Below are 24,532 nucleotides of genomic sequence, written 5' to 3' on the forward strand. Positions count from 1 at the left end.
ACAGGAGAAAGGAGAGTTGTGTAGAGATTATACAGAGACAGATGATGCATCTGAGCATGTGGAAGGAGAGGGTCCCGGGCAGGTGGGTTTCCATGTCCGAAGGTGATTCTGTTTTTCAGTCACACTAGGTTGATGGCTTGACTGGGTTTAGAATTCTGGTTTGGAAATTATTTTTTCCCTCATAACATTGAAGGCATTGCTCCACTATCCTCTAGTTTCCAGAACAGAGAAATTCTTTTACAATCTGGACTTTCGGTGCTTTGTATATAGCTTTTTCCCCATTCACTTCGGAAGCTTGAAGGATCTTCTGTTTTCCAAGGGAATCTGAAACTTCATAGCAATATTCCTGTGGGTTTATTTTCATCCACCGTGTGGGCTTTTCTTTACACCCTTTCAGTCTTCAGTTCTGGGAAACTGGCTTGAATGATCTCTTCCGTTGTGTTTTCTCTGTTCTTTCTTTTTGGAATCGTTATTATGTGAATGTTGGACCTTCTCCACTCATCATCTCATTTTCCTATTCCCCTCCCCTCCCCCCTTTTCCATCTTCTCGGTTTTTTTGTTCTGTTTTCTCGAAGATGTTCTCAACTTTATTTTCCAGCTCTTTTATTACATTTTCCTGTCTTTAGCTAGCTAGACGCATATCCACGTATATATGTATGTACGTGTGTGTGTATTTGTATGTGGAGGTGGAGGCCTGGGGAGGAGCTTGAGAGAGAGAGAGAGAGGGAGAGAGGGAACGAACCTTGAAGCTGAGTGGATTCTGTGTGTGTGTGTGTGTGTGTGTGTGTGTGCAGGCGGGTAGAGGCTTGTCATGGTATAATCAGGTTGGCCATTTTGTTGGTGGCCTCTGATACTTATCTTTAAGTCTTCTCTTCACTTTGTCAGATCCCCCCAAGAAGACTCTTCCACTGGAAAGTTGTAGTCCTGGCTGCCAGCATCCATTGAGGAAAGAGTCTTTTGTGTAGTTCTCCTGTTTTTAATATTATATCCCTGCCTTCAGTTATGCCTGGGCTTCAATTCTAGGCATCCTCTGTGTGATCCTCTCCAGAATAAACCTCCTGTCTTAGTCCAGGTTTGGGGAGGGCAGTTGCTAGGCTGAGGTTGAAGAGATCGAGGGTGGAGGTGTTGGGGGATGCAGGGATGAAAGGGGGTGCTGAGTGATTTTAAACAAGATTTTTCAACCACTTCCTTTTAGCTTCACCTTTATCTGGCATCCAGAGGCACCAGGTGCTGTCAGTTCTTAAGCCATTTGGGGATTGTTCATTCAAGGGGGTTGATTTTCACCTTTTCCTCATTGCTGTCTTACATTGTGCTAAGTACATCCACACTCATCCATCTGCTTTACATTTACAGAATGTTGCAGTTGTTGTCTTCTCTCATTTTGTTTATCTTTGTGGTTTTATGCCTTTTTAGAAATCCCTTTCTGGGATTTTGAAGTATTGAGAATGAGTAGAGCTAAAAGCATGTGTTCAATCAGCCATTTTAAATTGGGAATTTGGGAAGTTAAAACTTCATAGAGGTGGTAAAAGAATGAATATCTTTCTTTTTATTAAAGTATAGTTTATTTACAACGTTGCCTTAGTTTCTGGTGTACAGCAAAGTGATACATATATATTCTTTGTCAGGTTCTTTGCCATTATAGTTTATTATAAGATATGGAATATAGTTCCCTGTGCTATACAGTAGGACCTTGTTGTTTATCTATTTTATATATAGTAGTTTGATCTGCTAATACCAAACTCCTAATTTATCTCTCCCCACCACCCCTTTTCCCCTTCGGTAACCATAAATTTGTTTCCTATATGTGTGAGTCTGTTTCTGCTTTGTAAATAGGTTCATTTGTATCATTTTTTAGATTCCACATGTAAGTGATATCATATGATATTTGTCTTTCTCTGTCTGACTTACTTCACTTCTCTAGGTCCATCGAGTGTTGCTGTAACTGGCAGTATCTCAAGGAATGAATGTCTTAATTTAAAAATTAATACTTAAAAGTTTGCTAGTGTGTAGTGGCCGTTGGACCATATTTTAAGAGCCACTCTTTTTGATGACAACCCCAAAATAGATCAGAAGATTCTTAAGTATATGATTCCTCACGTGTTCACGTTCTTTAAATTCGTAGTGTAATGCTACTCTCTTTGTGATCTAAATATGCGATGAATACTTCAGTAGTATAAATAATTTACTCCTAACTTTTTTAAAAGTAGTATGTGTTTCTGGGACTTCCCTGGTGGCTCAGTGGTTAAGAATCCGCCTGCCAACACAGGGGACACGAGTTCGATCCCTGGTCCAGGAAGATCCCACATGCTGTGAAGCAACTAAGCCCGTGCCACAACTACTGAGCCTGTGCTCTAGAGCCCGCAAGCCACAACTACTGAGCCCATGTGCCACAAGTACTGAAGCCCACACACCTAGAGCCCGAGCTCCAAAACAAGAGAAGCCACTGCAATGAGAAGCCCGCGCACTGCAATGAGGAGTAGCCCCCGCTCGCCGCAACTAGAGAAAGCCCCAGCGCAGCAACAAAGACCCAACAATGAAGGCCCGACACAGCCAAAAATAAATAAATAAATAAATAAAAGTAGTGTGTGTTTCTAAAATGAGTTATATTAAAAATCCAATAATTAAATAAATATTTGAGTGCATATATGTGCTAGTGCTATGTGAGCTATTCTTAAGCTAAAGGCTGTGCTTCTGAGCTACTGTTAATTGAGAAAAGTTAAGTTGTATATATTTAAGGGCACATCCCAGGAGTACACTGAAGTGTGTAAGGGTTTAGCAAAAACTTTTCTCGTTGGAACAATTACAAATTCACAGGGAACATGATGAAATGCTAAATTTTATATTAGTGCTATAGAACGTCACAGTAGAGAGAAATTCTTCTGGGCCAAGATAACGAAAGGATGCTTCATCTCGGCTCGGATAGCCTTCTGTCACAAATGCATGTTTAAAATTGAGCTCTTCATCTTCTCATCCACCCTGATTGACAGAGTGTAGAAGGTTTGTGAGTAACTGTAAAGGTACCCAGTTCACCAGCTCTTTCCTGGCCCATTCCAACCCACAACCTCCCCACTAAGAGCTTGTCCTGCATCACAGCGCTTGGGCCACCCTCTAGTGTCTCTGCTTTCTGTAATGGTAGTACCAATTTTGCCGTCCTCCTCTCTCTCTTCTTTACTCTCTGTATCCCATGTTATCAGTTCTTGCTGATTCTTCCTTTGTAATGTGTCTCCAGTTTGCCCATTCGATTCTAGCATCTCAACCTATTTGTTTAAGTAACTGATATGTGCCAGGGAGTGTGCAAAGTATTGGGGCTGAAGAAAGGCCATCAAGGAGCCTGTACCCCTTCAGGGTACAGAGATATGGACCTTGAAAATTTCAGGAAAAATGTGGGATGTGTTAGGAAAGTGCTTCGCATAGGATCCTATCGGCAGCATGGGAGGTTGGTGTTTACCCACTGGGGGAGAAGGTCTGACACAACAGAGGATGTAATGGGTGTAGTTTAGTGTTTGCTGGAATAGAAGGTGGTGGGTCTGAGGCTGTTTTCACTGCAGGCGAAGCAGCACTAGTAAGCGAGGGCGGAGGCTCAGAAGATATTGAATTCATTCATTCAACAGATATTTATTGAGCATCAACTGTGTGCCAGGCAACTGTTTCACAATTGGATGCAGCAGTGAACAAGACATATAAAAATCATATATAAATATAAATCATGTATCATCATATGAAAAGCATAAGTATAATAAATAAATAGATTGTGCATCATGTTCGAAGGTGATAATTGCGACGGAAAGCCATAAAGCGGAGTGATGGAGCTGGACATCTTGGGCCCTAACCTGTGGCTGAATGATTTTCACACTGTATTCCCCAGAATGCTGGAGGCTGCAGAGGTGCTTCACGGGATCAATAAGCATTTGTTCTGGATTTCATTTTTTTAATATGTTTGAAAACATTTCAGAAACAGTAATGAGAAACAGCATGGGCAAACAAAGTATGTATGAAGTTTCACACATTAGATGCCACCAAAGTGTTGACTGGTGCCAATGCAATAGTCATGTTTGGAAAAAGGCCTGGATTTTGAAACAGTTTGGTCGTGTTGTAATATACAATTTTTATTCATATCGTAATATCCAATTTTAACCACTTAAACCGAAAGATGAATTTACTTTACTAAAACATCTCACATATACACTGAGAATCCACTACTAAAATTATTTGAAAACCACCTTGTAGAATCCAGTTTGCCTTCCTCTTGGCTTATCAGAGCTACCTTCAGACTTTCTCCTTTCTAATCTCTCTTGCATCCCACTGCTAGAGTTAATTTTCTTTTTTAAAAAAATTTCTTTAAAATTATTTTTTTTAATTTTTGGCTGCACCGGGTCTTCATTGCTGCGCGCGGGCTTCCTCTAGTTGCGGCGAGCAGGGGCCGCTCTTCATTGCGGTGCGTGGGCTTCTCATTGCGGTAGCTTCTCTTGTTGCAGAGCACGGGCTCTAGGCACGCGGGCTTCAGTAGTTGCGGTCTGTGGGCGCGGCAGCTGTGGCTCGCAGGCTCTAGTGCCCAGGCTAAGTAGTTGTGGCGCACGGGCTTAGCTGCTCTGCGGCCTGTGGTATCTTCCCGGACCAGGGCTCGAACCCACGTGCCCTGCATCGACAGGCGGATTCTTAACCACTGCTCCACCAGGGAAGCCCGAGTTAATTTTCTTAAAGCGCTGAAGCTTATAATTAAATGCTTGAAACTCAAACCCTATTGTGGGGGAAAGCAAGACCTTAAGCGCATCTTTGTTTTCTCATCTGTAGGTATCTTCTCTGCTCTAAATTTTTATTTCCATGATTTTTTCCCCAAGCTGTGTCAGTGGTCCTTACGGTTGGTCCATGTCTAGCTTACCCACCCAGTGCCCCCGCCCCGCCCCCAATAATCCCTGCCCTTAGAATGTGCCCTAATCTGCTCATCCTCTTCACTCCTGTCTCCTCCCTTCCCCAAAGCACACACCACTTGCTGATTAATTACTCTTTGCATATATTTATGTTGTTTCCCCAGCCCATTCTGGCCTCTTACTTTAGGCCATTGATTTAAATTATGCACACTCTTTAAAAATAGTCTCCTCGGGGCTTCCCTGGTGGCGCAGTGGTTGAGAGTCCGCCTGCCGATGCAGGGGACACGGGTTCGTGTCTCGGTCCGGGAAGATCCTACATGCCACGGAGCGGCTGGGCCCGTGAGCCATGGCCGCTGAGCCTGCGCGTCCAGAGCCTGTGCTCCGCAACGGGAGCGGCCACAACAGTGAGAGGCCCGCGTACCGCAAAAGAAAAACAAAAAAAAGTCTCCTAGAACTAATGGTTAAAGAAAAGTTCTTGGAGGAATGTTGGCAGTACCAAATGATGTAACATTAAGGTAGATTGCAAACTGGGAACAAGCCACTTGATTTGTCTAGACTGTGCTGTCCAGCACAATAGCCACCAGCCATGTGTGGCTATTTCAATTAAAATCAATTAAAATTAACAATTAAAAGCTCAGTTTTTCAGTCTCACTAGTACATTTCAGGTGCTCAATAGCCACGTGTCGCGAGTGCTTCTGGGACGGTGCAGATAGAACGTTTCCATCGTTGCAGGATGTTCTATGGGACAGCCCTGGTCTAAGAGGTCACAAGTGACTTTTGAGTTGTGTTTCAGAGACTTCTGGAGGAAAAAAATATATCTACAGATGGTCAGAGGAAATGCCTGACGAAAAAACAGAAGAGATGAGTTTAGACAGTTGGTCCTAGAGATTTGACAGTGGCAAGAGCGAGAGACGTAGGGGAACAAGTAATGGCCAAGTAGAAAGAGGTGTGTGGAAAAAAAGTTGTGAGAAGAGAAGGACTGGATCTGTTCTAGACATTGGAGGAAGAGTAAGTACGAAGAGGTAGACGTACTGGATGTTGGGATAAACAAGAGAAACAGGACGTTGGCATGGGTTTCACTCTGTTTCAGTTTTGGGTGACGCCCCAGAAGATTGCAAACCGTAGGTGGCAGTGATATCCACATTCCCAAGTAAGATTTGCACCTCTTAGTTCACCACCTTGAAGGTGTGGGCAAGCTTGAAGAGACCAAGACAGGGGCTGAGAGGGCGGGAGGAAATGCGATGCTTCCATTTTCACCTGAGTGAGGGTGTTGGAAGGAGACCACTTGGCTCTCTTTTTTTTTTTTTGCGGTACGCGGGCCTCTCACTGCTGTGGCCTCTCCCGTTGCGGAGCACAGGCTCCAGACGCGCAGGCTCAGCAGCCATGGCTCACGGGCCCAGCCACTCCGCGGCATGTGGGATCTTCCCGGACCGGGGCGCGAACCCGTGTCCCCTGCATCGGGAGGCGGACTCTCAACCACTGCGCCACCAGAGAAGCCCCACTTGGCTTTCTTGACGTGATCTGTGTGGACACTGGCTCTGGACTAGACGAGTTTAGAGGTCAAATGCTGGAGCTCTACCTGCCTGCCTGGCTTCAGAGCAAAGAGGCTCGGCTGCTCTGGAGCCAGCTGTGCTTTCGCAAATAACAAGGCAGCATGTCCATCAGCAGATGAATGGATAAAGGGTATGTGGTATATGTATACAATGGAATATTGTAAAAAAGAATGAAATGATGCCACTTGCAGCAACATGGATGGACCTAGAGATTATCATACTGAGTGAAGTAAGTCAGAAAGAGAAACACAAATATCGTATGATATCGCTGATATGTGGAGTCTAAAAAATGATGCAAATGAACTTACATAGAAAACAGAAATAGACTCACAGACGTAGAAAACAAACTTACGGTTACCAAAGGGGGAAGTGGTAAGGGAGGGGGCGAGGAGGGATTAATTAGGAGTCTGGGCTTAACAGACACACAGTACTATATATATATAATAGATGAACAACAAGAACCTACTGTATAGCACAGGGAGCTGTACTCAATATCCCGCAATAACCTGTAGGGGAAAAGAATAGAAAAGTAGGTATATATGTATGTATAACTGAACCACTTTGCTGTACACCTGAAACTAACACAACATTGTAAGTCAACTATACTTCAGTAAAAAACAAACAAAACAAAACAAAAAACAAGGCAGCAGGGTTTGTTTTCCACGGACCAGGAGAAGGCCTGGTGCGTGATCTTTTAAATTAAGAGTGGCCCTACTCAAGAGCCTTTTCTACCAGGGACAGTGTGACCTTTGCAGTACAGGCTAGAGGTGTGCCCATCAGACGCAGAGGCTGGAGGGTGGGCAGGCATTCTGAGTGATCACCTGAAGAGGCTTTGCTTGAGCCCAAACTAGGGGGAGCTGCACAAGGACGTTTCCAGAAGGAAAATCTTTGCAGAACCCATGAAGAGGCCCCTTTGAGGAGACAGGCACTGTGGGTAGTAAATGGAAGGAAGGAGCTGACATATTCAAGAGAAGAAGGCTTTCCGGAACAGCCTGGACTGGGGAGGGGAGAATCTTGAACTTTGAATAAAGTTTCGAGTTTGGGCTGGACATTTTACTTACTGAAATATAATGGTTTTTGTGACTACAGGTGACCAGAGAACTTTGAATTTTTGTGAATGACTGGCAAAGCTTTGGAATGGATTTCATCCATGACGGGGAAGGCATAGGCTTCTGACTGGATTAAAGGTGCAGTGGATGAAGGACACAGTTTTTGCTGCTTGCACTCCAGGGAGCCTTATTTATTTGGGGTAATGGCTATACTGATTTAGGAGTTTGATGAGAGTACAGAATGTTTAGAAAAGCTTTTAAGAGACTGTGTTGAGAATTAATCAGAAGTAAGCGAAAGGATAATAACCTGCGATGTGCTCCGTTGAAGAGAAACAACAGGGATTAATGGATCAGGCAAGTGGAATTTTTGCTGCTCTTTCCATGAGTACTCTGTAGTCTGGGATAAGCAGGAGACTGTTACAGATTTATTTGAGGTTTCTAGTTTTGGAATCTTCAAGCCTCACAGTTTTGTGGATTGCCATTTTGAAGTAAGAGTAAAGCGAATGGAAGACGCCGTTTAACAACAGCTGAGTTCTTTTCTGTTTGTGGTGGTTCCAGTGCCTTTTAAGCCTATTAGGGGGCTAGTAATTAAATATGTTTCTTTCAGCTCATGATTAGGCTGGGGTAGTATATTATTTCTATTTTGTTCTTAGGATTGGTTTATTTATTATGTTTGTTCTATGGGGACTCTCGTTATACTTTATCAGTTAGGTGTCACATCCAGACAGCAGACAGAAAACAGGCTCTCTTTTCCGGTATACCAAAAGCAGTCCCTCGCCACCCCCAGACCTCCACTCACATCTCATTGGCTGGAATTAGGTCTCATCCCACTTCTGAACTAATTACAGATGGCACGGGGAAAGGAATCCTCATAGCAACTTATTAGACTAATTAATATGTACTTGCTAGAGCTAGGAATAGGTTCAGCAACCCCTAAGCATATGACTTGCAGAGAAAGAGTGGGTATCTAATCAGGGTTCTGTGAGGAAGGAGAAAAAGATATTGGATGCTGGGTAGAGTCTTGTACCTGTTCCTAGAATTATATATACTGACTTATTACAGATTAGATGGTAGGAACATAGTATATGTTGACTAACTTGCTGTCACCAAAACCCCAAAATATAGTGGGTTAAATAATATAGAAATGTATTCCTCTCTCATCAGTAACAGTTCAGAAGCATGTGGTCCAGAGCTGGTGGGATGACTCTAACATAGCTCGAATAATAGAGTTGCCAAGTTGTAATAACAAAGAAACCCCCCAAATTCAGAGACTGAGAGAACAAAGAAGTTTCTCTCTTACATCACAGTCCAAGGAAGGTTTCTGAGGTGAGTGAGTATTTCTGCTACATGAGGCCACTCAGGGACCCTGGTTCCTTCTGTGTTGTTTCCTTGCCATCTCCCCAAGGGATTGTCCTTACCTGGGGGTGTCCCTTATGTTCCAGGTTCCAACCAGAAAGCGGAGGAAGAAAACTTGGAGGAGGGAGGCCCATGTGTCAAGGCCTAGGCCAGAGGGCACTCATGACCTCTGCTCAAATCCCATGTGCAAGAGCTTAGCCACAGCGTTCATCCAGCTGTGAAGAGTTCGCGTTGTACTCCGTTTGGGGTGCTGTAACAAAATACCGTAGGCTGGGTGGCTTAGAAACAAAAAAACAAATATTCTCACAGTTCTGGAGGTAGGAAGTCCAAGGTCAAGGTGCCAGCAGATTCAGTGTCTGGTGGGAGCCTGCCTCCCAGTTCGTAGATGGCCGTCTTCTAGCTGTGTCCTCACATGACAGAAGGGACAAGGGAGCTCTCTGGGGTCTCTCTTATAAGAGCACTTATCCCGTTCATGAGGGTAGAGACCTATTCACATCCCAAAGGCCTCACTTCCTAATACCATCACACTGGGGTTTGGCTTCAACGTATGAACTTCGGGGGGACACAAACATTCAGCACCTGGGAAATGCAGCATCAGTGGGCACATTTCAAGGTTGCCCAAGTCATCACCATTGCCAGCCAGCAGAAACTGGGGAAAATATAGTCCAAACCTAGGCCGAGTGTCTCTAAGGGGATGACACTTGAGTTGCCCCCATCTCTTCTACTCACTTCCCACTGGCCTAAACTTAGTCACATGGCTGCATATAAGGGAGGCCAGGAAATGGAGTTTGTAGCTAGAAGGCCAAGTACCGGGGAAAGGAAGAATGGACTGTGGTAGACCACTAGCTGTTTCTCTCATAAAAGGTTTCTCTCTGATCTACATAGAATCTTTCTATCCTGAGACTGCTTACTTATTAACAAATTTTTATATAATGCCTAAGACCTATAGTCTCCCATCATAACGTTTCCGACTTTAGTTACTTGCCATCTTTCCACCATAGGAAAAACTGATATTAGTAGTAAAGCAGTATTAGTAGAGTCATTATGAAAAAAATTTTTCTGAAGGTGCTTTTCATAAAAAAATATACATGACCTTGGCCTTCTAAAACAATGTGTATAGTTGTGTGCGTGTTCGTATGTGTGCGTAGTTTTTAAACTTTTATAACCTCAGGTTATACATTTGATAAAAGTAAACAGGCATCTTTTTGGAAGTGAGTGGTAAATTTTCTTCCTGTAGCCCATTTGGATTTAGGTTCTGCTACTCTGAGGTGATAACTTACTTTCTCATGTAGGAAATTATTCTTTGAGTGGTCATAGGATGTTGTCCTAAACTTTTATATGTATTCTTTCGCATGCTATTTTCAGACTTTTGGGTTCATACTTACAAACTAGTTTAGTGAGGTTTATAAGTAAATGAGTAGATTATACACACCTTTCATTTCTGGTTAAAATGAAATTAGATGTTGTGAAAACCCTTTCTAGAACCTTAAGTGTGATCTCCAATATACTATTAGCTCCAGGAAGGCAGGCGTTTTTATCTGTTTTGTTTACTGCTCTATCTCCAAGGCTTAGAATAGTTCTTGACATGTAGTAGGCATTCAATATGTGTTAAAAGAATGAAAAGATATGTAAAATACGATATAATTCATGTGTGAATCATAGAACCTGATTGGCACCTCTGAACTTAAGGAATTTGTATTAGGCATCGGAGCGAAGTAGTCTTTGGTTGCCTCACCTTCCAGGGGAAAAGTACAGCAAGCCTTAGAATCTTCCCTGGCTCTGTTTAACCTCAGCAGACAAATTCTATGTGTACACGGAGAACTGTGTACAATAAAGGTAACACATATGTGATATGGCCTAACATAGGCATCAAGATGTAGGGATATGTGAATTGAAGAGAGGGAAAAAGAAATGTTCCACTCCAGGCCAAAAACCAAACATTCACTTTTCTCAACACAGCTTTTCTCAAGTGGATTGGAGTTTGAGTAGGATGAGGAAGAAATAAAATAATTTGGATCCTAGAATGACTTTTGGGGGTTAGGGAGATAGGGTTAAACTATCGTCTACAGACCGAGTGGGTAAGTTGATCTGTTTTATGATTTATTTTTTTCTCATACTGTAATTAATATATTTTTCAGAATTCACGTACCACTGATAATATTGAAAATGAGAGATAAGCTTTTTAGAGTAAACATAATCTTAGCACATTGCTCTCCTCTGCGAATCCATTACCTTTTGCAAATTGGGCTCCATGAGGACCGAGCACATGGAATTGCAAATGAGTGAGCTCTACATAGGTGGTGCATTTGGAAAGGAGGGTGTTTAAGCCCAGCAGTTAGAGGTGAGTCAGTGAGGAGGAAAGATCCTGGGGAAAAGCATTCCAGGCCTCTGGAAAGACATGTAAATGTGGGTCCCAAGATAGGAGGGTCCGTGTTTTGTTCAGCAAATGGCAGGTAGACCAGTAAGCCGGGAGCATAAGCTGCAGGACCAGTGAGGCTGGATGCTGCACGTAGAGAGGGGGCTACGAAGTCAAGTAAAGATGTAGACAGTCAAGGGCCTCAGACGCAGGGTTTTTGTTTTACTCTGTGGTTTATGAACAACCAACCACGATTTTGAACAGGGAAGCGACAGGATGAGAGCTGTATCTTAAGGAAACAATTCTGGAGGAGAGGAGTCTAGAGAATTAATTAGCGCGGACTAGATTTCCTTTTATGAACAATAGGGAACGTTTGTTGGATTGTGCTGTTCAGTTGAGGCCTTCGCAGTAAGCCAGCATCCCTGTGAATGAAAAACAACTGCGAGGAAGGTTCCTCATCGTGGGTTTTGTTTGGAGACCTTGAATGTGGTGCCTCTTGAGCTTGTGCTCCTTGGCGGTCAGGGAACATCTGGTGTGCACCTGCTGGGAGAGCCAAGACGCAGAGGTCCTGGGTCCCTCTCTGGGCTCACAAGCCTGGAGGACAAGAGATATTTTGTTCATATTGTCTGGCAAGGTCTTCTTTGTGTTTCGTCCTTTTGTTATCGCCAGCCTTCGGTAAAGACTTGTTTGGGTGTTCTGTCTTGCCCCCATTTTATTATGGGCTATTAAGAGTGGAGCTGTTTTCCACACTCGGGCCAGACTTTAAGGGGAAGCAGTCACTTCCAAATGACGGATGGGTACTGGTGGCAGGCTGGCTGCTGGTCCAGCTCTGTCTCCAGCAGGAGATTCTTCCTGCACTGCTGTTCTTCATTTCTCCATAGGAGAAATCACAGGAGGTGTCTAGGTGAGAAATAACGGAGCTACCAGAATTGGGGCGCGGGCAGCAGGAACAGACAGGAAGACCGTGTTTCAAAATCATTTTGATGGCAAACTAAGGAATTTAGGGGCAAGAGAGAATTAAAGATAGTTCAGAAGTTTGGGGATTATGTGCTTAGGAAAATGCTGCTGCGGCTGCTGACAGATGGGGTCACAGGAAGAGGAGCAGAGCTGCCGTGGGAAGGTGCCGAGTTCGTTTTGAATTCCAGATTGGGTGACTTTTACCCAGTGTTGTGTAGTTATTTCCCAGAAGTTTCAGAATTAGAATCTAGGTTTCCTGGACGAGACAAATGTGTTTTTAAAAATTACGCAAAAACATATATTACATGAAATAAAATATACTTGTTGAGTTTCAGCTGGTGATAGCATCTCCATGGAGCTAGAGTTTAAAAACTGAGAATAAATGGAGAAATTTGTTTTAGGAGATCTGTATCTACTTAGAGGACATAATGGGAGGATAAGTTCACCCAGAGAGATTTGGCAGGTAGGATGTATTTGGAAATAGCCAAGGGGCAGTTTTCTTGAAGAAAGAGTGAAAGCTAGGCATTAAGCCTGAAGAAGATGAAAGAGGCAATAAGAATACTCTACTTCAAAAAAAAAAAAGAACTTTAAAGGAAGTTTAAAGGAGAGGCAAGCATAGATTGGAATCTGGGACATAATCAAGAGGTGAAACAAGTTTATACTCTTTAAGAGCAGACATGCTGGGGGAAAGAACGGGTGGAGAGGGAACAATCAGAGATGGAAGACAGAGGAAAGAGTTCGGTTCCGTTTAACAAACAAATTATAAGTACCACTGAGGTGATGGGCATGGTGTTGGGTACCAGGGATACAAAGATGGAGTAAACGCGGTCCTGCCTTTGGGGAGTTACTGCCTCATAAGGGACAGGAGCGAGAATAACATAAGACCAACTGATATCTGCTGAGCCCTATGTGCCAGGAAGTGTTGTAAATACTTTACATGAATACATTGACTCAGTTAGTCCTTACCACACCCCTACAAGTTAGTTATCGTTGTTATTATCCACAACTCAAAGGACAAGAAACTCAGGCACAGAAAGTTTAAGTAATTTGCTCCAGGTCTTTATCAACTGGTTAGCTGTGGAGCTGAGATTTGCACCCAGACCGTACAGCTCTGCCCCCCTGTGCATCACGCCAAACAGATGACTACACTAAAAGGCAAAGAGAGGAGTAAGAACAATGCACAAACATAGCACAAAGAAGGGAGGAGTTAAGTTTTTCTGGCAGGGGATAGAGTAGGGCAGGGAAGATCTCAGAGGAGGAATAAATGGAGGACAGGAAATGGATCCTGATAAAGGAGCACACTGTTAGGACCGAAGTATGGAACCCGTGTTGGTATTCGTGTGTGTGTTATCGTCTTACTTAGTGATTTGCCCAGACTTCGTCTCTCACCTTTACTCTGCCCTGTTCTGATCACAGAGCACAGTCACATTTGATTTTATTCATTTGGGGGAACAATTAAGATGGTCTTAAAAAATCTACTAGAGCCGAGTTATCCTTTTAGGGGTATCAGTCCTGCCGATTGAAACCATCATTAGAGTGGAGTTTATGATTTTAAAAATAATCCCTCCCTGCCTCCCTCATTCCTTCCCTCTCTTTCTTTCTTTCCTTCTCTGTTTCTTCCTTCCTTTCTTTTTTTCTTTCTTTCTTCCTTCCTCTGTCCCTCCCTCCTCTTTTCCCTTCCTTCCTTCCTTCCTACCTGTCTACTGACCTACGCATCTACTTACCTACCCATCTATCAATGAATTCAGAGAACTGGCAGAAATGTAACAGATTTTCTTTTGCACTTGGGACCCAGATAATCTCTGGGGAAGAACCAGTGAACTCGAAGAGCAGATTATTGAAGATTACAATTGAAATTCCAGAAAATAAACAGATATTTTACACAGATTGGTTAATAGCCCTTTCTGAGATAAATATATGTGGTAAAGATAGGACTCCTTGTTAGAGTCCTCTAACCAGAGGACTCTAGGAGGAAATGGAGCATCACCCCATTTCCCGTCCCATCCCTGACTGTCTGGACCCTTTGACCACTGACCCCTCGGCTGCACTGCCGTCTGAACTGGGAACACAGGGCAGCAATAGTGCGACACTTGGGCATGACGTGAGGTCGTTTGTTATGCAAACTTACTAGTTAAAAACAAAAAGTAATGTTCAGTGGTTTATTTTAGCCACATCAAAATGCCCCTGCATCAAAATAGTTGTGTCATTGTGGCCGAGTGGGAAAGTAGTTACATCAAAATGTCATGTGTAGGCAAAGGGATTATTCTTGGAAGTGAGTGAATCCTTCCTTTAATAAAGGAAGAAGTGAATTCAGGATTAGAAGGATAGATTTGTTTACCCCTTCACAGCAGAGTTATTATGTGCCACTCACGGGATCTAGGCAAGGATCCGTCTAACTGACAAAAGGTCCATCTATGTTCCTGGCTCTGAAAGAAAAAGCTGGGCATCGGGCATAACACCACTACCACCCTGTGGTAATGTGTTGTAGTTCAGGGTGTTTCATGAAAAAAAAGTACATCTGATGTGTACACAGCATGGACATTTTGTTCCTTCTCCTTTGAATAAAAGTATAAGAGCACTTTATAAAACCATATATTTTTATCACTTTAATATTAATCCAAAAAGTAACATTTAGAAACTCCTAAAGAAGGAACATATTAAAAATGGAGAGAAAGCTTAATTTTAGGAACGAACAAATAAAACTTCACAAAATAACCACAGTCTCAGGAAGGTAATCATATCTATAGCTTTTCTCAAGACAATTACAAACCAGTGTAGGGGACAAACTACTTTCATCATCGTTAGATGGTCTGCTGACATAGAAGGTAATTAGAATATGTTGGTATAATGTCTGTTAGAATGCATTAATTTATAAATATAGTGCATTCTAAACTATTACATGTAGCATGGATGAACAGCAAGGTCCTACTGTATAGCACAGGGAACTATATTCGATATCCTGTGATAAACCATAATGGAAAAGAATATGAAAAAATATATATGTATAACTGAGTCACTTTGCTGTACACCAGAAATTAACACAACATTGTAAATCAACTATACTTAAATAAAATAAATTTTAAAAAATCAAAAAACAGTGCACGGTCATATATTCTGATACACAAAACTGCTTGAGGACAACTGCTTCAAGTGGCAGTTTATAGAAAGGGAAATATTTTGTGGTGTAAACAAGGCACCTGCATCACCTTACTGCGTTATCCTTAAATACTGGTTCCGGGAACACATGCTGTCTCCATTCTTCTGTAAGCTGGGATCTTGCTGGCTCACTGCATTATCCTCTGGCTCCTGACGGAAACATGTCCTCATCATTGCCACTGCAGTTCCTCTGCCAGTATTCACTTTCTCAGTGAGGTCAGGCGGGTGCCAGCATGGGTTTGGGGGGTGGTGCAGGCTGGAGACATTATTCAGGAAGGGGGAAGATTAAGCATCTAGGGCTGCTCTTTTCTGTCCACACGCCTCCAGCCCCCCGTTTCCCGCCACATGGTCATGTCCAGTGCAGCTCCCAACTCCTCGTTTCCTCATCCAGAGGTCTTATTCTAGCCTCCTTCTGCAAATCAAATCTGTTTAAGGGAAGAGCTTGAGTGAGCATGCTCAGTTATTAAACCCAAATGGCTCCCCCCACTGGCTGGAGCAGAGCCAGTGGGGTGGAAAGAGGGCAGGAGTGGTACACTAATGGGGTTCCATATACAGAGGAAAGAAACATTTTGAACATAGAGATACAGTACTTCCTAAAGCCGTGTTTTAGAAAGATTCTAACACCAAATCTGTAAAATGTTCAGAGCTAAATAAGAGTAAATGATCAGACTGAATATCAATTAAAGTGCTAAATTATATCTTTTCAAGGTTTTATACAAATTATTATACTTAAATATGTTTATGAGAGTTTATTAAAACTGACTGATCATCATAATGACGAACAGAGATTTTTTAAAATTTATTTATTTTTGGCTGCATTGGATCTTCGTTGCTGCGCGTGGGCTTTCTCTATTTGTGGCGAGCGGGGGCTACTCTTCGTTGCGGTGCACGGGCTTCTCACTGCGCTGGCTTCTCTTGTTGCGGAGCACGGGCTCTAGGCCACCACAATGATAAGCCCGCGCACATCAACGAAGAGTAGCTCCCACTCGCTGCAACTAGAGAAAGCCCACGCGCAGCAATGAAGACCCAGCGCAGCCAAAAATAAATAAAATAAATTAATTTAAAAAAAAGGTGATGGGCAGTAGTCATTCAATATAAGTTCTGGCATATGTGTGGAGAAAAATAGTTCTTGTTTTATAATCAGGCAAAAAATAGAGGAGCTAATAAAAGAACAAAGTGATATTGTCATAGAAGATGCATACGTTAAAGTGCAATCTGGTGATGAAGATAGACTTTTAGTTTAGAGATGTAGAGTAGAATTCAGATCTGTGTGGTTTGCATTTGACCTTTCAAGCAAATGTAAGTTTAGCTGTTGGATAGAATAGGGAAGGATAGAAAGTTTATTACAAATAATCATTGATTTACACATTTTATAGATGTAAGTCTGGATACCACCCAAATACAATATTAATGCTGATGCGATAGATGGCCTTCCTTAGCAATGATGGAATGGTAGTGAATAAAAGCAGAATGGCTTTCAATTTGGGAAAAAAAGAAAAACCCAAGAGAATAGTCAACAACTAATTGCTTAAATTTGCTGCAGGGACATTTTCAAATGAGAAAGAGATGGCCACAAAATAAGCACCTCTGGGTGCAGTTCTCAGAATGCTGTCCATTTCCTGCCCAGGCTCTCCTTTAAAAGCTCTTAAGATAGTGTACAGTTCAAGTTTCCTCTAAAAGACATTCAACTGCTTTATTTGAATATCAGTCTTCACTTCATTTATTCTTTTGTGCAATTAAGAGCTATTCTCTCTGCTAGGAACTATGGTAAGTGCTGGGGCTACGGTGGTGAATAAGGTGGGCCTGGCCCTACTCTAATCTAATGGGGAGATCAGTTTGAGCCTAATTGAATTTTGAAGAGTCAGTGGCATCCAGGTGGAGTTATCCGACAGCAGTTGTCATCATTTTCTAATTCTTACTGGTAAATAAGCCTGATGTTCTAAAAAAGTAAAATACTAACACTATATAGCAGTTTTAAACTCTGCTCCATTATTAAATACAATTTCATGATTGATTTCTCTTACGTAAATGTTCAGAAAACTATACATTTTGGAACTGTATACTTTATGTGATTAAAGCTGATCTTTGTGGGATAATTTCTCTAAATATAAGCATTGGGCTCTTGTTCAGAAATGGTCTGTCTTTATTGAACTGTGTCAGTCCCACTAAAAACACCTTTTCCCACAAGTATGACCTGTTAAAATAGTACCTTGCTTATTAATGACACTTTATACAGCATTTGGGAGTCTATGAAAGATATTTACACTTCATTTTGTTTTGTCCTAACAACTCTGAAGAATACAAGGCAGGTGACAGTGATCTTCACCTTACAGGTAGGGAAACTTAGGCTCATAAATGTTATTGCTCGTTTGCAGCCACAAATCTAGTAAGTGGAGCCAGAAATGGAACTCAATCCAGGGCTTTTTTGGGGAGTCAGGTCTATTTCCTTTGTGATTTCTGACAGTATATTGACTTGCTGGAGAGAGAAAAATTGAAATATTTTTCTCCACTTAATTCCTCAAGTTCTCATCAGAAAAATATGTTTTAGTCCTCTTAATTTCTTACTTTTTGTTTCCTAATTATTGAATAAATTTATTAACATATAGTCATTATTTTCTTAGTATCAAGTCCATGGTTATATGTGTAGGATGGAAAAATCAATAAGATACAGGAGACAGAGAGCCGTGAATTGTTTAAAGTTCCTATTCTACATGATTAATGCTATAAGTTATGTGTGGGCATAGCGCTGTGGATGCACCCAGGATATGGTGGCCGCCTGAGCCTTGGAGGATGATAGGATGGGGTGGGAGGTTTCTAAGAAGAAGCAGAGGAAACTATTATGAGTAGAAGGAAGAGCTCGTGTAAAAGCTTGGACGTAGGGAAGCATGGAGGATTTGGGGATCCGCAGGTACTTCTCTTTTCCTCTCCTGTTAGAGGAATTTAGGAGGAATGCTGAAGATGAAGCTGTTACAGAAAGTGGGTCATTTATGGAAGGAAGAGTGTGTGCCCAGCTCACAAGTCTGGGATTACACTGTGGGTGATAGGAAAGCACTGAACATATTAAAGCAGAGTTTGGCGGGATCAAAAATATTTCTTGTAGATAATTCTGTCCATGGTGGGAACAATGGACTGGTGGTGGGAAAGACTCATCGCCTGGACGACATGTAGGGTACTGCTGAGTTCAAGGAAGTGAGAGGAGCTTGAACTAAGGCAAAGGCAGGAGGAGTGGAAAGGGATGGATTGAAAGATAAGATCTGTTCTGTAATAAATAATGCTTAGCACGGGGACGAATGTTAATGATGATGGTATCTTGTCATACCAGCTTTTTAAAAAATTATGTATCCTTTCAAATCCATTGTTTCACATGTCACAGCAGCACATAAAGATATACAGCATATAAGGATATTTCCACTTTAGAAATTAAAGTCTGTAAAATTAAAGGTGCTTACCATTCAAGGAAGTCTAGACTCATGATGTTATAGGTTCTGTACATAGACAGCTTTCCTGGACCTTATATAACAAAATGAATACAGCAAAGAAAGGTATAAGACAAAGACTAATTCTCTGTTTGGGAGGGTGGAGTAGATAGAGAGTTAAAAGAGATAGGAAAGAAGTGATTACATACAAAGTATAGAGTGGTGAAAATTCTCTTGACCCCTGTCCTAGTCTGTTCAGGCCGCTGTAACAAAAATGCCGAAGACTGGGTGGCTTAAACAATAAATATTTATTTCTCACAGTCCTGGAGTCTGGGAAGTCTAAGATCAATGTACTGGGAGAGATAGCCATCTTCTAGCTGTGTTCTCACATGGTGGAAGGGGCAGGAGAGTGCTCTGGGGTCTCACATATAAAGGCATTAATTCCATTCACGTGGGCTCCACCCTCCTGACACAATCTCCTCCCAAAGGCCCTACCGCCTAGTACCGTCAAATTGGGCGTTAGGATTGCCCCCCAAACATTTAGTCCATAACAGCCCACATCTGCCATCACAACAAATTCCATTCCCATTCCCTAGAAGAGAAATTAAGGGGTCGTGTTGGGGCAAGACTAGGAGAAGCTCGAGATTCTTCTGGAACTTTTGAAGGCATCTGTGAAAGATGAGTCATCACTGACGTTTCCAGTTCTCCACATCAGGCTCTTCAGCACACCTATTTGATGTCCCCCCAAAAGCCAACATGGGAAAGTGTACGTTTATCGGATAAATCAGGCAGTAACTGATGTTTTCAAAGATTTTTAGCTCACTGAAGGGCTGTTTGCAAAGTTACACTCTTCTCAGGACACTGAAGCTGTATGCCATCAAAACAACTTCAACTTGTGACACAGAGGTGTTTCTGAAACGTTAGGTGAAATCCTAGAGCGCTCATGTGTGTATAATTTAAAAGAGAAGTTACTTTTGTTTGCTTTTAGCGAGGGGCGCGAAATGAGCGATTGCACAGCTGTAAGACGTTGGACAGCAAACAGTCCCAGAAAGCCAGATAGAAGAGAGATCTTAAAACTTTTAAAGCTTATTTTATTGAAACGATTTTTTTTTCAAAGCCACATTCATGTAACTTTTTGTGTTTAATATTTTGGAAACTGGGTTATTGGATTACGGTTAGGGGCTATACAACTTCACTGGTTTTTCATGAAGGTCAGATTGTACTAAACCTATCTCTGCCAGATTATATGACGAAATGGCCATTAAACGCAAATGTTTCTAAGCCTTATTTTGAGGGAGGGGAGAGCTCATCCCTTATCCTAGAAATTGTGAACAAAATAAAATTAAAATCGAATGCTTATTTTTCATAGATTGTTAATAATAACGGATCATAGCTAATTCTTCTGTCTGTTACTAAGTTCAATTTGTTATTCTAGTTGAACATTAATATTGAATATAATAAATATTTTGATTTTCAAGAAAGATTCCTTGTTTCTTCCTTTAGTTTGCTCATTATTTTGAGATTTTTCGAACCACAGCATTTTTCTCTGAACCATGCTTTGCCTATATGGTTATATTTGCAGGAGCTGTTACAGATTAATCATTTTCGCTATGCTCCTTCTTTTATGAGAAGTGTTTGTTTAACTTGCCATATATAAACAGACGTTTATTTTAAGGATTAACTTTCATGTGAAAAACTGCCTCCTAGTTAAGTCTTTTTAATCACATCTCTAGAGGAAAGCAAGCTAGCTTCAGATGTTTTTCTCTTTCTTTTCTTTCTTCAAGAATTTAAAATTGACTGTTTGTATATTATAACATAGAGAAGTTTGTAAATGCATGTATTCTCCTCAGCCTCACACACTGCAAATAAATCCATGCTTGTGCAAGATGTAAAGGACATAAAGTTATATAGTAAAACACAGATAAATTATTTGCCTTGAAAGTGACTATGTAAGGAGCATCTTTAAATTATCAATGGCCATAATACCAGGATAGATAGACATTTTCCTGTTCCTCTGACTATCTCTCCCCAAACCCTCACCCGGGGAGTGCACCTCAGGGTCCATTTATACTTTTTTGCATTGTATTTGCTGTTTTTTATATGCAGTGAAAAGAAGCAGACCTGCTGAATGCTGGAAACCATAAAATCATTTATAGCCATTCTTTCCTGTTTTCTTTCCTAATTCTATCTTCGTTTTAAAAGACAAAGTTATATACCCTTTTACACTTTAAAAGTTGTTTGGTTTAACATTTATGGAGGCCTTAAAGTGTCAGCTAACGTGTTATTTGGTGATATTATTAAAATACATAGGACATGGTCTTCGCTCCATGAAGGTCACAGCCTGGTGGGAACACAAACATGCCATTCAGTTGTCATAGGTGCTGTTATACAGGTAGGAGAAGGACACATTCGAGAGACAAAGGTGGGAGTGTTCACTTCCTCCTAGGGGGTGGGGAAGTCTTCCAGAGGCGGTGGCACTAGATCAGAATTGAAATGATTGGGCGCTTTCAAGACAGGCGATTGAGGAGGGGGCGTTTAGGGCAGAGGGAGGAGCCTCTGGCAGGAGGGGCAAGCGAGAAGGTTGGACAGCATCATGCAGGGGTCTTCTCTGATACATACAGAAGTTTGGACTTTATGCTGCAGGCAAAAAAAAAGATACAAATGAATTCATTTACAAAACAGAAAAGGAACCACAGACCTAGAAAACAAACTTATGTTTGTTACCAAAGGGGAAAGAGGGAGATAGGATAAATTAGGAGTGTGGAATTAAAATGTACATACTTCTGCGTACAAAACAGACAAGCACAGGGAAGTATACTCAATATTTTGTAATAACCTTTCAGGGAAAAGAACCTGAAAAAGAATATGTGTGTGTGTGTGTGTGTGTGTGTGTGTGTGTGTGTGTGTGTGTGTATAACTGAATCACTTTGCTGTATACCTGAAACTAACACAGCATTGTAAATCAACTATACATCGATTAAAAAAAAAAAGATAGAACTAAGGAAGGATTTAAGCAGTGGCATAATGTAATCAGGTTTTCATTTTAGAAAATTACTCTAGTAACAATGTGAAGAAATATTAGATTATTTATGCTTTTTAGAAACAGCCTGATAGAACATAAGTAGACTAAACATTAACTTTTCTTCCTCATTGCCTTCAACAGAACTTTACAAAAATCTTAAAACACCCACTTTTATAATTTGAATTGCCAAAAGATGTGTTCTCTGGATGAGTTATATTTTTATAGCATTTTAAGACTTTGTGATCAAGTTTAAGAATATAGACTTTCTACCCTGGGTAACTTCGGATGCTGCAGCAGGGCAGCTCACCACTTAACTCTTCCTTATTAATACCCTTTTCTCTCGCAGTCTTTTGCATCTGGTTGCCCAAGGCAAATGCTTACACTTTCCCTTGGTTCTTTTCTCTCTCTTGCCCTTCACGTCTATCAGCAAGGCCGGTAGATTCTGCCTTCAAAATAACGTCTCAAATTCCTCTACTTCTGTCGGTCTCAGTGATGCTACAACCTTAGTTCTATCCTCCCTGGGACTCCTGCAGCAGCCTCCTAATTGGTCCTCCACTCTATCTCACCCATTTCCCCATTCTCACTGTCCCGCTTCAGACAGTTCACTAGCTTTTTGCACTTTGAATAAAAAGCAAGCTCCCCTCTGTGGCCAGCATTGCCTGGCTGTTGTCTCCCTTAACCTCATCTCTTGACACTCTCCTTCTGCTCCAGCTGTTATTTGCGCTCACAGAGGCCTGCAAACACTTATTCACTTCTTCCAAGAAGCTCTTATAATTTGGTGCCTGGCAAATACTCCGTGAACTTAATAGCATAACGATATCATAATAACACTTTCTGCCATTTATTAAATATCTTCTGTAACCCAGATAGTGTGCTAAGTGCTCTCCAGGCATTATCTTATAATTAAATTAGATGCAACAAGCTTGTGAAGTTGGCATTATTATTTCCATATTTTAGGGGAGGAAACTGGGCACAGAGAGCTGAAGTAACTTACGCAGATTTATACTGCTAGCGTGTAGCGGAGCCTGGCTTGAAGCCTGTCTGTCTGATTCTAAGTCGGGCTCTTTGGTACTGAAGTTTCAAAAGTATTTGTTATCATTAAATTTTAATGCTCTCACAATTCCTGGAGGACCATCTGAGAGCAGGCTCTAGAGGGAATCTTTTAATGAAACTGAAAGTAAACATGAGTGTGACCTAACTACCATATTAGAGACAACAAACTTTTCTCAATATTTTATGTCTTGTTGGTAATAAAAGAGAGTATAGTGTGAAAGTTGGAAATAAACTCTGGAGTTCAAACAGACATGGGTTTAATCTCAGCATCTTCTATTCATTCATATGGATCTCCATATCATATGTGCCAGATAATATTCTAGGTATTCGAGACACATCAGTGTGCAGTCCAGTGGGATGGATATAAAATGTTGCTTCTGTAAGCTGTTTTTGCCCTGGAGATTCACTGTAGCATTACTGCTCTTCTGTGAATTCAGGATAGATGTGATCCATCTTGGACCCCCATCCCAAGGGGATCTATTTGAGTCAATCCCATGACATATTTCCTAAGGACAGTCTCATAGGAAGGCTGTAAGTTTAGTTTGCTATAAATAAAGTGTCCTTCCTTCTTCCTTTTTTTTTTCCTTCCAGTTGAAATGAAACATTAAATTTAATTTTATTAGATATAATAAACTCAGGGAACTTATATTCTAATAGGGGTAGCACAATAAATAAATAAGTAAATTACATTATACATTAGAAGATGGAAAGTACTTTGTGTGGGGAAGTAAATAAGATCTGGATGGGGGAAGATATGGAGAGCATGTACAATAGGAGGTCAGTGAGGTGGGTCTCATTAAGAAGGTGAGAGACTTGAAGGAGGTGAAGGAGTTAATCAGATGGATATTTGAGGGAAGAGCAGTCCAGGAGGAGAGAATAGGTAGTGTCCAGTCCTAAGGGACGTGCATGCATGACCACTTAAAAGCAAAGCATCACTGTGAATGGAGGTGACCAAGTGAAGCAGAGACACTAGATGAAGTCAGAGGGGTTCCAAGGATGTCGTTGGTGGCAATAAAATGAACTTGTATACATAAAGCACTTAGCACAGGGTCTAGCCCAGATTCCCAGAGCCCCTGCCCACCTCTTCCAGCCACAGCTCTTGCTGCTCCCCGTTACAAGCTCTACCCTGTGTTTATAACCAGAAACTCTGTGAAGATTCCCCAAATATCTGTGCTGTTTTATACCTTTCTACTTCTGCACACATGTAAAATACCCTTCTCCCACTCCTTATCATTCTGACAAACTCCTTCAAGACCCACCTAAGGCTTTCCTCTGGGAGGACAACATCACTGACTCCCTCTGAGGCAGAGCTTCCTTCTTCGGGTTGCCATGCACCATGCTTTGAGTATGTGTTTGTTACAATAACACATAGCTGATGGTAACTGACATTTAATGAGCACTTACTATGTGCCATGCAGTAAATACCTTTACGTGTTTTTAAAATTAATTTCTCACAACAACAACCCTATAAGGTATGTCCTGTTGTCATCCTCATTTTATAGATGAATAAATAAAGCCATGAAGTTTATTGACTTGCCTAAGATCATCCAGCTACTAAGTGGTGGCACCAGGAGTTGATCACAGGTTTCTGGCTCCAGAGCCCATGCCTTCTTAACCATTACATTATACTGCACCTCCACCCTTCCACCATTTTACTATATACAAGTATATATGTACTTATATATGTACATGTACTCATCACACTGTATTGAAAAGTATTAGTTTTGTGCATGTGTCTTCCATAGT

General features: G+C 41.5%; 1 protein-coding gene across 1 annotated transcript in view; it reads left to right on the forward strand.

Moving 5' to 3' along the window:
- Nucleotides 1-24,532, forward strand: part of DGKH (diacylglycerol kinase eta) — a 182,084-nt gene that overhangs the window by 42,534 nt on the left and 115,018 nt on the right. The window lies entirely within an intron of this gene.

Source organism: Pseudorca crassidens, chromosome 18, assembly GCF_039906515.1.
Source record: "Pseudorca crassidens isolate mPseCra1 chromosome 18, mPseCra1.hap1, whole genome shotgun sequence".
Lineage (NCBI taxonomy): Eukaryota > Metazoa > Chordata > Mammalia > Artiodactyla > Delphinidae > Pseudorca > Pseudorca crassidens.